Source organism: Falco biarmicus, chromosome 4 (genome assembly GCF_023638135.1).
Source record: "Falco biarmicus isolate bFalBia1 chromosome 4, bFalBia1.pri, whole genome shotgun sequence".
Lineage (NCBI taxonomy): Eukaryota > Metazoa > Chordata > Aves > Falconiformes > Falconidae > Falco > Falco biarmicus.
In genome coordinates, this window is record NC_079291.1 from 88,005,786 (window position 1) to 88,018,762 (window position 12,977).

A 12,977-nucleotide genomic window follows, 5' to 3' on the forward strand; every position below is an offset into this window, starting at 1 on the left:
GAGCAGAGCTCAGCGGCAGCCACAGCCATTCTTCAGCACCTACCGGCTCCCGAGAGCAAGCCCCTGGAATAACGCAAACAGCATCGTCCCTGTCCCTTCCCCTAGCACCTCTGGCCCGCACGCTGCCTTGTCCTGTGCCCTCCGGCGTGGCTGCTCGCCACCTGCCAGACCCGCTTGCTGGAGGAAAGCTGGGTGTGCTCCGCTCTTCCAGCACGGCACAACAGCACGGGCTGCCCAGGCCCGCCGGGCAGTTGCCCAGCCCAAGGAGCACAACCCAGACGCCAGAGCCTGCAGGCGAACCCCCGTGTGCTGCAAGGCACCGTGCCCACCGCGGGGCTGCCCCTGCCCGGCGTGGAGGGCTGTGGCGTTGCCAGTGCCACACCTGGAGCGGGGTCCCTGCACCCTCTCCAGGTGCCCCGGGGGCTGGGCTGTGCAGCTGGGAGCGGGCTCAGGTTGCCTCCCTGCACCCACTGAGGTGGCACCATCCCAGAAAGATGGGACTTCTGGCAGAAATTACATACTTTTGATCTTCTAGGTATATCATTTGCTTTCTGGGGACACATGGCTCACTTCCTGAGCAGGGACTGAAGACACCAGCGCTGGCTCTGCACCCCACCCAGTGCATTGGGCCATCACGGCATGCACTAACGGAGCTTCACCCCACCCCAGTGCCAGCCTTGGGCAGTGCCGCAGCCTCCTCTCCCTCCCAAAGCCAGCAGCTGCAGCATCGCAGGGCACAACAGAGGTGGCTTTGCCCCCGGGCTCAGGGGAGCAGGCTGAAACCAGCTGGCATGCCTCGCCTGGGAGCTGCCCCGCGGAGAGGCCACAGGCCCCCTTCTCCCACCCGAGCATTAAACGATCTCCCAGCTTCGTGGCAAACGGGCGAGCATGCCGTGGCGGTGGCGAGATGGGAATGGCAAATGTGGAACATCAGAGGAGTAAATTGCGTCAGTTCAGCTCCAGATAGCGCATTGGAGCGAGAACGCTCCTGGCAGGACACCGCCTCGGTGCACAGGTATGGGTGCGTGATTGCTTAATGACAGAGCCGCTGTAAAATTATGCCTTGTTATCTCATTGTCAATTTTACTTTAATATACATTTGAAATACACAGAATACAAACCTTTTCTGTAAGATTACAAAATGCTCGAGCACTTCTGCAATTTGGATGGCAGGGGATCAATTATTTGGGCATGGTTTTGCATATAATGGTCTGCAACAGATTGTAAAGTTTCTCAGTTAGCGAAGCAATTATGAATACTGAATACAAACTAATGGCTAGAGAGTGGTGGAATGGGGCCATCCGGACTCGGAGGCATGCTTCTGGCTACGAGGGGAAGGAGTGCAGGGAGGGGACTCCTTCAGCCGAATGCCCTAAGTACTTGGATAAGTGTGTGATCTCCTGCTATAGCAGGAAAGATGTGGTGTAAGAAACAGTGTCCAAGAACAAAAATAAACATAAACATAAATACAAACACAAATGTAAAAATAAGAAAGAGAGAGAAGTGTCAGAAATTGTTTTGCCAAGACAGAAGTTCAGACTTCACTTCAACGTGATTACTGTTTATTTCAGAAGACCAGATCACCTCATTGGTTTAATGATTCAAAACACATTATTTTTAAAAATCCTTGAAAGCTTTCACAAACAGACTCCTATCTAGCCAAGCCCAGCTGGCAAAGCTCCTGGGTGTGAGGACAGATTTGTTTATCATTTCTCAACAATGAATATTCAGGTTTATTTTGTTGGAAAAGGAAGTAAACCAGGGTTTTGACAATCCAAAGGGGCAACCATTGCCCTAAAACAACAGAGCCGAGAGGGATTGCTGTGAAGGGCTCCAGCAGCTGCCTCCTTTACAGCATCCCCAACACAGGGCTCAGACGTGCCGTCCCCAGGCTGTCTCTGGCTGACCGGTCCCAGGCTCCCCAGCACATCGAGAACCCCATCTTGCTCCCCACCACTGTGCCCATGGTCTTGTGCCACCTGCCAACAGCAGCATGCAGACACACCAGTCTTGCGTTTCTCTGCAGTGTTTCAGCACCATCACGCCCACGTCTGAGCCCGGCACAACTGGAAGCATCTCTGCGTGAGAGCCCTCGCAGATCCAAGTAGCCTCGGGTGCAGGAGCACTGTCCCGCTCCCCAGGGCTGTCCGTGCTGGCTGAGCGGCCCTGCTCTGCACACAGCCACAGGAGTTGGAGCTACAGGCTTTATTTCTCGCATTTTTCAATCCATTCATAAAAAATGCATGTGGGATGAAAGGTTTTACACAGCAAACAGAACTGAGATTTAAGGCTACAAATGTCAGATTTCACAACGCTCCGTCCATAAAACTGCTCGGAAGAAAGTCACATCACCAGCAGCATGGACCGGGGGATGGAACCACAGATGTCCTAAAAGTAAATGAAAATGACATTAGGAGTTATTTTTCTCCTACTTTTAAAAATCAGCCTAGCAGGAACATCAAAGTAATCCATGAGTCTGGTCATTCCTGTAACACATTGGTATAAATCAAAAACAAAACTGTGGTCGAGTCAGGTAGAAAATCATCTTCTAGAGACATCCAACTGAGCTCAGCAAAGGAGAAAAGGCTGACACAACATCTTTAAACATTTTTAATTACCCTGTCAAACTGACAATTATAGAGCTAATTATTAGAAAGACAATACCAGATATACTGAATAGCACATCAACAGTGTTTTTATGTAATTATGCAATTTAATGAATTGAAGGCTACAGTAATGGGCTATATCTGGTTAATTAGGGACTCCCTTTCTGCTAATAATGCCATTTATTTTCAACTCACTATATTTGTTTTTTCTGTAAAACCAGGCATATTTCCACAGATGATGAAAGATTCTTCACAGCAGCTCCTATGCCCCTTCCATTATTTATGGTATGCAGGATTTTTCATTGGGGTGGACAATGAACTCCAGCTAGCTTCTCTTTCATTTCCAGCTTTGCCGTATTCCCTAGGGGTTAATTACATCCCTGGGCCGGGCTCCTGCCGCTTCGCTTCACTGTGGTTGGCATCCAGCCTATCGAAAGCCACTCAGCACCCTGGGAATGGCATCCTCCTCTGAGCCCCCACCCCAAACCCAGCCCAGTGCTGGGGTGCAGGTGGAGGGACAGAGCCCTGCCCAGGCCACGAGGTCCCCAGGGGCCCCTGGGCAGGTCGAGGCTGCCTGTGTCTGGGGCTCTTGCAGGTTGCGGGTGGGGGGCAGTAAGTGATTCCCAGGTGACCCCTGCTCAGCAGCACCCCTCAGACCCTGCACCCCCACCTGCCACAGCACCCCCAGCTCAACCAGCCCCCAGCCCCACTCCTGCAGCCACTGGGCAACGTGCCCCATACAGCTGGTGGGGCTGCTCGGCTGGCACAAGCCACAGGAAGAAAAATAAATAATTTAAACATTTTCCCTTGCAGATAAGTTTTTGGAAGTTTTGAAGCCTCCTAATTCCTCATTGTTGAATGAAAATTGTCTGATAAATTATTGATTGTATTTTAAATGTACCCACAGAAACCATTTTAATTCTTCTTTTTTCTGTTCAGAAATAATTAACCTCCTCTAATTTTTTTAATCACTTGAAGATATTTCCCGTTAATTGTTACCTGGAGGGGAGGGGCCCTGCCTGCCACACAAGCCCACCATCTTCGGGAGAATCCAAAAGGAGGAATCAGCTGTGGGAAACCTCATGGCCACACTCCACTGCTGAGCTAAACCCCCATATCCCAGCTTCCCACAGCGTTCCCTGAGGGGGATCTGCCACGCCAGCCTGTCCCCGAGGAGAAGAGGCTCTAAGGAAGAGGGCTGGTCCCCTTATTTCTATGGTTCAGCTTGTACTCACAACACCTCCATCCATCCACAGGTCCTTACCCCTGAGGCCATTCTGCATCACCTTGCATCCCATTTTCCTCCCCAAAAGCAGGGCTGTCCAGCACCAGGGCAGACCCCGAGCCCCACGGCTGGAGAGGTGCCAGTGGTGTCACTGAAACTGGGAATAAGAAAACTGCTTAACATCAATGTAGCACGAAGAAGCTGGCATTCCTTTATTACAGCACTGGATGCATGAGGGATCGCTCCGCCTAACGTGCATGCCATACGTTACATTCAGGCAAGATTATATAGACCATACATATGTTTATGCATTACATTACTCAGAAGAGTCATACACATTCATTCATTTCCTAAGGATAGGTGGTGCTATGTTAATGAAGTGTTGTGCATGCTCCTTACAGGTATTTAAGAAAACTTCTGGGGGTCTCAAACAACAGCCGGTTCCCTAGTAACAGCTGACTGAGAACTGAACCTCAATTATCTTTCCCTGTACGGACTTGTCTTGACCACAGGTCAACTTCTTTCAGCAAGTTTGGTTTCAGATCTGGCTTCGCAAGAAGATTTTTTGGTTTAGTTCCTTCTGGAATTCTTGATTAACCTTCCCTTAACAATACAATGTTGTGGAACAACTGTTTGATGGTAATGATCCATTATGCTGAAACAAACAGTACGTGGTGCCAGCAGGAGCTGGGCAGGTCAGGCAGCCATGCTGCGAGCACAGCAGAAGCGATGGGGAGCAGCTGGCAGAAGCCAACCCTCCCCCCCTGCAGAGCCCCTAAACACGGGCAGGCTGGGGATGATGGGCAGAGGGGCCTGCTGGGACCAGAGCAGAGTGGAAATGGGTCTCTCCTGTGCTGAAGCAAACTGTCGGCCCCATCACTGCTGGCTGGGCGCTGCTTTACCCATCCCCAGTGCACAATTGTTCGCTTACACCCTGCGCAGGAACCAGGTTGCCTCTCTCGGTCACCTGCTCCTCCACAGCTGGCTGGGATATGCCAAGCAGACCCAGCCTGGCTGTTCAGGAGTACAAATGAGAAGCACCGGGAACATTATTCTTGGCATAAATGTGAGCTGGAATGTGCAGCCTGCAGTCTGTGATAACCTCTGGTAGCCTGCTCTAGTGGGGAGCACAATGCAGCAGTAAAGGAAAACACAAGAGGAAAATACTGCTAAAAATCCTTGTAACAGTGAAGCAGGAAAAAGGAAAGCTACACTATCTTAGTAACCCTGTCCCTAACCAGAACAGCAACAGTAAGGGCAGTGCAGGAGTCCTCCTGAGTCCTAGCTCAGCTCCAGTCAATGATTGTTGCCTGAATGACCCATGGGAAGGGGAATTTGTGCTGAGAGATGTCCCCAGGCTGGGAGGGCACCAGGTCATGGCATGGCCCATCAGCCGCTCCCCATTACCCAGCCACTGATGCTCAGACATTCAGCACTGAGGGCTGGCCCCAGCCAGTTGGACCAACACACCACAACAAACAACACTTAGGATCAACAAGCAGCTCTACGGGGAGTCACCTATGGGATGGGACATGTACTCCTGAATACACATCAGAGCAGGATGGACCACTGCCCTTGGCATGGAGGGGACACTGTGCACACAGAGTGAGGCAGCCTGTGAAGACACTAACTGCCCTTGCAGGCTTGTTGCAGAACGTGGAATCTGACTAAGAGCACCACTGAGGATGGACGTGCTGTAAAAAATGTGGGCCAGGAAAAGACAGCAGTGGTGGAGACCAGGACCAGGAAAAAGTGAGATCTGGAGAAGGTATTCCTTAAGGACAAGAGAAGGTAAATTAGATGCCAAGAACAAAAAAGATGCATCTGGGACAGCAGCTCTTGATGGATAGAAAATAGCTTAAAAATTGAACTTGCCCCATCACTTCTGCAGGGTAAGTCATTGAGCCATATCTGCCACCCCTTGCTCTCCTGCAGATGCACAGCAGTGGGAGCTGCAGCTGACACACCACCCATGACTAAGGAGCAGCTGGTGCTGAACGCTCTCCTCTGGCTGTGCACAGGAGACACCTATCACAGCTGAAGGGCCCCAAATAGACACCAATACAAGCTAAATTTGGGCAATATTGTTGCCCACCTTGACTAAGTGGGCAACAGAAACTCAGTTATGGGGCTGGGAAAAGCTGCCGACAAAGGGCGTGCTTGGATCACAGGGCAAAATTGCAGTGCTGCTCACTGCAAGGGACACAGCAACCCACCAAAGATGGGTTTGAAAATGTGGGTGGTGAAGCTTCTGCTGTCATCTCTGAGTCAGACAGTCACTGTCTCCACAGGTTATTACAGGCACTGCTTTATGCGCTGCCCAACTCCGAGGGGAAAGCTCAGCTCCCGGGTTTTCACCTCTCCTTAAGGCAGAGGTGCACCTGCACAGACAGGGACTGTGATGCTGACAGTCAGCCCACACACACCATCTGCCAGTCTAAACCACCCCTGCTCTTTTGCTTTTGTCTCAGTAGCTCATTTAACTCTTGCTATGGAATGGGTTGGCAGATCCCAAAACATAGATAAAAATAGTAGTGTTTCACCCCAGCAGCAGTGGGAAATGTCATAGTAATGCATCAGCTTGCTCAGGTTCTGGGGACACTTGGGTCCTTTCAATGCAGCTGCCAGTATGTATTTAAAGCAGGTCATACTATTGAGCTAAAAAGGCGAAGATGCCAAATTAACTTTTCTAGTGGCCACAGACACAAAGAACGTGAAGTGAATGGGATGAAGGAAAAGTCTCTTTCTGTACGGAGTGTCAGTAGAACTTGCCGCCTGTGCAAAAGCCTGGTGCCCCACAAGCTGGGTGGTGTGGGCCAGCTCCCCACTCAGGGCCAGGTCCTCCCAGGGTATGGCAGGCAGTCCCCTTTCTACAAAGCGCTGTAAGATCTGACAAATGAAAGCATAAAATCCATTTTATCTGATTTCCATTTTACTGGCATTAACGGCACAAATATTTGGCAGGTGACTTCCTTGCCGAGTTTTACTAGCTTTGCCTACATGCACACCCAAACACGCTAAAGGACTCGCCATCTAAGTGAAAGCTGTTGTTAGGAAGGAAGAAATTCAATAACGTACTTGTAAATTAATAAAATCCTGGCAATTGTGAAAACATCCTGGGCTTTTGTTGGCCTGGAGATTTATTCAGTCCTGCTGGCTTCCCAGCTGAGGCAGAAAAGATCATAAAGCTGCCAAGAGAAGTGCCTCTGCAAAATGTTCCAGGCTTAGCTATAACATTCCTCTACCTGCTGGCACAACAGCCAAGGTGCCCCAAAAATGCTGCTCAGTGGCATTAATGCTGATGAGAGTTGACCATTCTGCAGTTTGGATTTGGTTTGGGGGCATCTTTTAAAGCTTCATTCTTTCTAGGAATATAATAAGCCTCACACTGTGTTACGTGCCCATCAAAATCAGCACGGTCCATGAGAGAGTGCTGGGAAAGCTGTTACAGGGATCTGGGCTGTGCACCAGCTCCTGTCTGCAGCCACTCCAGGCTCCGCGCTGTGCTGGTTCACTGCTCGCTCAGGCAGCAGGAGCTTTTGTAAAGCACTTCCAGGACACACCTGCCTCACCCCTGAGCAGCCATTTGGCTCCTGGTTTCACTTCAGGTTGCATCTTCAGACACCCGTGTGAGCTGGGACCGCTGGCAGTATCCCACTTCCCTACCATCAGCCCTGCATCGGACATAAGGGAGTGATGGAGACTTGGCCAAACAAAGCTGCTTCTCTGAGCTGCCCCATCCCAGCTGTGTACAAGAACCCTTCATAAGTTTAGGCAGAATAAAGCATTCTATCTTTGAAGACACATCAGCATGACAGTCAGACCATGAGGAGGGTAATGGGGTCAGTCGGGCACCCATGCTGCTGTGGTACACCAGTGCCTCCATGGCAATGGGGTCCAGGAGCAAAAGCTGCCCCCAGCCATCTCTCCAAGGACTGCCGGCAGCGATTGCAGCTTCCCTGAGAAGAGCCTCTGCTGAGTTGCAACGGCAACAGCATGAGGATAAGCAATGCCCCGTGCCCCATTAAGAGCAGGGGCACACAGGGCAGGGAGACCAGCCTGACCCCTGCAGCGCTGGGAGCTCACAGCCAGGGCAGGCAGGGAAGGCAACTGTCGAGCTCTGCCAGAGCACAGCAGCAGCAGGAGCGGCTGTCTGAAGTGACATCCGCATTCTTGCTCCCACCTGTTAAACAGGCCACACACAGATCTCTTGCCCTCACTCCCCCAGTGGGGCTTTGAGACAGCAGAACATTTTGCTCCTGCGGTATGAGTCAAATGCATTAACTCCAACCCTCCAGGGAGTCTCAGCACTGTACCTACCTCTGCCACTTCCCCTGGGTCAGCAGCTGATCCAACATTTTTCTGACTATCTGTCAAGGCAGCAGAATTCACAGCATTTTCCTTGGGTTTATAAATGCTCCAGAGCCCTGAGCTCAGGCACAGGAGCTCCATGCCCTCTATGAGCAGCATCATTACAGGATGGACCCCAGCTGAGCTGCCAGGGCTGCCGGTGGGATCTCTGCCATGCAGACTTGCAGCCCAGATCCCCACAAACGAGAACCCTGCTGCCCTGCCCCACGCTAGGCTGGCTCTGCAGGCTCCCCGCTTTGATGAAACAACACATGGCTCTGCTCCTGCAAAGCTGAGCACATCCACCAGCACAAATGCAACGTGCCCAGCTCTACTGGCAAGAAACCCCCATCAATAACTGGCAGCACAGGCCACTAGCACGGGATGCCTGGCCTTCACAGGTGCAGCAACGAGGCTGCGTCCAGCGACTGGAAAGGGCTGAGCAGCGAGAGGACACTGGGGCTGCAGTCAGACTTTGCCAAATATTTAATAGAAAAATGATCCAGAACCAGCACTTCTGAGGAGCAGCAGCATTTCATTTTCATCGGGGAATGCTCAGCTAGCTGATTTTATGACAGTATGTCTTTTATATATATATATATATAAAATTTGTGAGTGAATTTAGTGCTTGTGAAACCAAAGGCGTAATAGCACTGGCCAGAGCCAAGGATAAGGTGGGAAGATAGGCCAGCGTCTCGTGGCCATGAGGCAGCTCAGCACTGTGTGCAGTACCACTAGTACCACACTCAGGAAAGCAGCTGCCCTGCTCTTCCAGCTCTCCAGAGCAGGTACCAGGCACTTCCTGGAGTTCAAGTGCTCGGTCTGTCAGGAGGAAAATCTCCACCAGTCTCCATGTGATAGTCATGAAAGGAGAAGTTGCTTGCGCAAGTCCTCCTGCAGTGCAAGTGATACATACAAAGCTTCATGCAGCTCTGCCTGCAGATATTTATACTGGTTGTCTCCAGAGCGGTTACCCAAAATGTCCCAAGAGGCAACAGAAAGGAAAGAAGTAACTTGTTTAATTTCCCTCCAAGGCAGGCTATAAGAAGAATTGAGCTTCTCCCCCTCCTGCACAGAAGAGTGCCTTCCCTGCTGCGGTTTCTGTCCTCCAACTGCTCCTCATTTCCAGGGTGGTCCAGTACTGGGGAGCCCTGGGAAACATCTCAGGCACACCATTGTTTCCCTCAGCATTGCTCCCTGCTTCCAGCTCTGTCCTCAGTCTCCACTGTCTTTGGATACATTAATGCCAAACTGTCTGCGAAACTGCCCAGGCCTCCTGTAACACTGTCTGTACAAACAGTAATGACCACGTTGATGCAACATTTCCTCTGTATGAAAATGCACTGCCTCAGCCCTGGGCCCCCACCCCTCTTGGTTAACTCAGCTTGTCTCCTGCGTTCTTCCACTGCCTTATCAGCTGTGCTAAGGCTTGGTCTTCATCTCTCTTCATCTCCCTTTCACGCAATGACACAGGCAGATCTTTTTTCCAATCATTTACACATTTTTGCTACTTACAGTCTAAGATTTTCTGGCTGATAACAAAAGGGTCATCAGGAGGGACATCCCCATCACTTTGCTCAATTGACTGCCTCTTGCATCTGCTGGGCTTTTGAATATCTAGGGTGCACTCTGCTCTGGCAGGTCTTTGGCAGGAGGTCAGATTGGATAAGCAGAGATCCGAGCTCAGTTTCCATCTAGTGATCCACCATCCATTAGCTAGCCGTACAGGCTGAGTGGGACTGCACAGAGCCCACAGGGGAAGGCAAGGGGCCAGCAGAGCTGTGAGGGCAAGACAGTCATGGCACAGCAAGGCAGAAGCTGCTCAGGCACAAAAGCAGCACCGGTCTACAGCAAACATCCACTTTTCTCCCATGCCACCATCCCATCGTCCCTGGATCACAACCCCCTGGTGCCAGAAGGATACTGGTGTGCTGGGAGGCGCACACAGAGAGGATAAGGGGGGACCGCGGTGCTGACCCTTAAAAAAGCAAAAGCCCACCTCTCTGCTTGTTCTGCAAGCCAAGGGGAGGGAGAGATAGAAAGCAGGGTGGAACCTCAGGCTTCAGGAAAACAGCCCTGGAACTGCCCCAGAGCCAGGGCAAGAGCGGAGAGGCACGGCCAGAGCAGAGCGCAGCACTGGACCACAGGGCTGGTCTGCTGGCACAGCACAGCCCAGTCCCATCCCCGTCCATCACCGGCTCCCCTTTGCCAACGCTGCTCAGCACCAGGTGCCACGCAGCCGTGACCCGCAGAGGCGCCCACCCTGCAGTGCCCACCCGGCTGTCACCCCACCAAGGCGCCAGGGTGTCCCATCCCACTCTTGAATGCTGACCATGAGAACAGCTCCTTCCCACCCCAGCACAAAGGTCAAACCCAAGACTGTTCTGATGACCGATGTGTGCGGGGGAGGGGGGGGCGGGAGGCGTCTATAGGGCAACAGGAGCCGTCTGCTTTCTTGCTTTCAAATGTTTTTGCAGAGCTCCATCTAGGGGGGATGTTGCTGGACAAGGCTGCAGAGCGAGGTAAGTACCAGTAAACAAGTAAATGGCTCCTTCCCCTGGCCCGAGGCCTCTTGTCACACACTTACAGTGCTAATTAAAAAGGGAGGGAACAGCCCATAAATTTTAGAGTTTATTCTAACTTCAGTTCCAGCTGGTTTTAAAAGAGCTGATGAAGGTAAGTGCATCTGTGCAGATCAGTGGTGCATCACAGACAGAGAGCCAGAGCGCTTAATTAAATGTTATTCTAGGAATAAAATTTAGCCCTCATCGGACGAGACTGAATATTAAAGCATCAATTTCCTGAAGGAAACCGGCTGTAATCAGAGTCTCCTGCTATGGGAAAGCAAAAATAATCGCAGCTACTGACACCAACATCCCTCAGACAATGGTGGAAAAAAGTACCACGGCTGTGGAAATGCACACAGCTGCAGAGGACAAAGCTGCCCGGTGGGGACAGCAGCTCCTGGCGAGGTCCCACGGGCACGCTCTGCTCTGCTCTGGCTGGTGCCTGTGGCAGGGAGCCCAAGTCCTGCAGGAACCCGCAGCTCCGAAAGCGTTCCTTCTCCTGGCAGGCCCAGTACAGCACGGGGGTCCCAGCTCCCAGGAGCTGGTTTTCAGGCGATTGTATGGTTTCGAGCAGTTCTGAGGCTCCTCACAGGCACGGGAAAGCTCTGCCTACCCAGCACTGAAGGATCAGTCCCTCTTCTGCAGACATGCCGGCCCCAGTCTGGCAGAAACACTGCCGCTGGGCTGATGCTGGCGCCCGTATGCAGATGGGAAGAAATGTGCACCCTCACCCTGTCCAACCTGCTCTCTGCACCCACCCAGGCACTCGGAGCTTCTCCCACGGCCCTTCCAGCAATGTCTGACAGTTGCTCTTCCATTCTGCTGGCACTCGAGGCACTGCTGCCTGCAGCCTGCCCGGCCGCCCACCCCCTCTGCTGGGGTCCTAGACCACCCTGAGAGCTGACAAGTGAGAGTGGCACAGGCTGCTAAAAGCTAATCAGGCACCTCCCCAGCCCTGCTGCACCCTGAGCTACCAGACACTGTGCTCGGGAAAGATCCCCATGCCAAGAGCTGTGGCAGCAAACAGCGTTTCAGGTAGCTGAAGATCCCCCTGGGGAGTGGATACAACAGATCTCCCTGCATCCTCCATGTATTTTTATTTCCAAGTGAATCATGGTGTTGCATTTCATGGCGTCAGCCCCAGGATGAAAGAATTGCATTAAACTTCACAAATCCTCTAATATTGCTGTGCCTACAGTTGGAGGCCTTCACATATGCAGATATTACATCTCCTTTGCTCAGAGGTCTCTTTCTCATTTAATACTTCCCCCATATTGCAAAATTCATAACGTGGGCTTCTCCAAAGGAACATAGCTTATCTCCTAGGAAAGGGCACTCTGTCATTGCCGCTGATTCTCCACTATTCTGCCACATTCCCACATCAGGACAGCAAGGCGATGGCTGGGAGGCCAGCACACACCTTCGCACCCAGGCCAGGCAGCCAGCGCCTGGACCAGCCCCAGAGGAAGCCGCAGCGAGTGCAGGGCAAAAGCTCTGCCTGCGGGTCTTTCCCCTCCTCCGATGGTCCCCACCCCCCCATCCCCAGCCTTGACTAATCTCTAATCTTAACAATATTAGCCAAGGGGGCTGGCAGCTGGATCTGCCCTTTGCTGGTACTGTCAGATCAAATAGTTGCTAATTGACCAATGTGTCTCCTTTTGCTGAGCTATTACCAACGGCACCATGGCAGCTTTCTGACATTAATTATCTGTGAGTTAGCAGTATCTGAAAGCATAAATAATAGTTTGCCATGATGGCAGGGTGAGCTCAGTGCTGCAGGCATGCCAGGGCAGGCTGATGTGGCCACTGTGCCCTGGTAGCCCAGCTCCTGCGCTGTGGGTGCCATTGCTGGGGCTGCAGCCAGGAAGGTGTCAGGCAGCATGCAGAATCTCTTCCAAAAGCGCTGAGTTTGGTTGACTGTCACAGTCCAGGGACGCCCTGCTTCTCGGGCCACTTTCATCAGTGACAACAGTACGAGAGACAACAGCATGCTGGCATGAGTTAGACTGGCTGGGCTTTGCCCTGGTTTTGAAGTGTTGTCTTTCAGCAACACAAACATGAAATGCAGCGAGAGAACAGCCTGTGCAAAGCCCACAAGGGTTATTCCTCCAGCAGACCATCACCACAGAGAGAAAAGGATCAAACACAGCAAAACCTCAGCTTGTGTTCCCTTTCCTGGCAGCTCTAAGAGGTTCCTATTAACCCGGATCACCCTTGGTTACAGGGACT

The 12,977-nt window shown here is 51.9% G+C and overlaps 1 long non-coding RNA gene across 1 annotated transcript in view; it reads right to left on the reverse strand.

The window, feature by feature from the left end:
• Positions 1–1,078: 1,078 nt before the first annotated feature.
• LOC130148365 (uncharacterized) overlaps positions 1,079–12,977 on the reverse strand; it is a 65,124-nt gene continuing 53,225 nt past the window's right edge. Inside the window, exons 3-4 of the long non-coding RNA XR_008821543.1 lie at positions 3,842–3,988; positions 1,079–2,388 (exon numbers count right to left, since the gene is read on the reverse strand). This is a non-coding gene — a long non-coding RNA (uncharacterized LOC130148365). The remainder of the gene's footprint in view (positions 2,389–3,841; positions 3,989–12,977) is intronic.